Source organism: Macaca thibetana, chromosome 12 (genome assembly GCF_024542745.1).
Source record: "Macaca thibetana thibetana isolate TM-01 chromosome 12, ASM2454274v1, whole genome shotgun sequence".
Lineage (NCBI taxonomy): Eukaryota > Metazoa > Chordata > Mammalia > Primates > Cercopithecidae > Macaca > Macaca thibetana.
The window spans coordinates 93,308,456-93,309,171 of record NC_065589.1 but is presented as its reverse complement, the minus strand read 5'-3'; the positions used below and the strand labels follow the sequence as shown (position 1 = coordinate 93,309,171).

The 716-nt window shown below is 42.2% G+C and overlaps 1 non-coding gene across 1 annotated transcript; it reads right to left on the bottom strand.

The window, feature by feature from the left end:
- Window positions 1–337: 337 nt before the first annotated feature.
- On the bottom strand, window positions 338–444 carry LOC126933228 (U6 spliceosomal RNA). The gene has a single exon (XR_007718473.1). It is a non-coding gene; the product is annotated as a U6 spliceosomal RNA (small nuclear RNA).
- Between the last annotated feature and the right edge of the window lie 272 nt (window positions 445–716).

Sequence of the window (716 nt, the reverse complement as noted above, 5' to 3'; positions counted from 1 at the left end):
GTTGAAATGACGTTTGACTTAAAATTGAAAAGCTATCAACTCTGAGTTACTGTTTAGAGGGCCATCTGAAGAAATTGCTGCCTCCTAGCCCACAAAAGAAGAAATGATAGGATCATTTTATAGTAAGTCCATTGGCAGACATATAGAGTGGAGGCTGGAAGACAGGATTGCTTGCTGATTTTGGAAAGGGTTCCGAACATTTGATTTGGGGGTTCTGTCTCATAGGAATCACTGGAGGAAACAGCAGGAGTTGTGTTTGATAAATCACTTAAGAAATAAATTCTATTGGGTATATTTAAGGTATACAACATGATTTTATAAGATACATGGATAGTAAAAAGATATATAGAGCATTCACAAATTTGCATGTCATTCTTGCACGTGGGCATGCTGATCTTCTCTGTATTGTTCCAATTATAGAATATGTGTTGTCAAAGCAAGCACTCATTTTTTTTTTTCAGAGGGAGTCTCGCTCTGTTGCCAGGCTGGAGTGCAGTGCCACGATCTTGGCTCACTGCAACCTCCGCCTCCCAGGTTCAAGCAATTCTCTTGCCTCAGCCTTCTGAGTAACTGGGACTACAGGCGCGCACCACTGCGCCCAGCTAATTTTTTTGTATTTTTAGTAGAGACAGGGTTTCACCGTGTTGGCCTGGATGTTCTCCATCTTTTGACCTCGTGATCCACCTGCCTCTACCTCCCAAAGTGCTGGGATTACA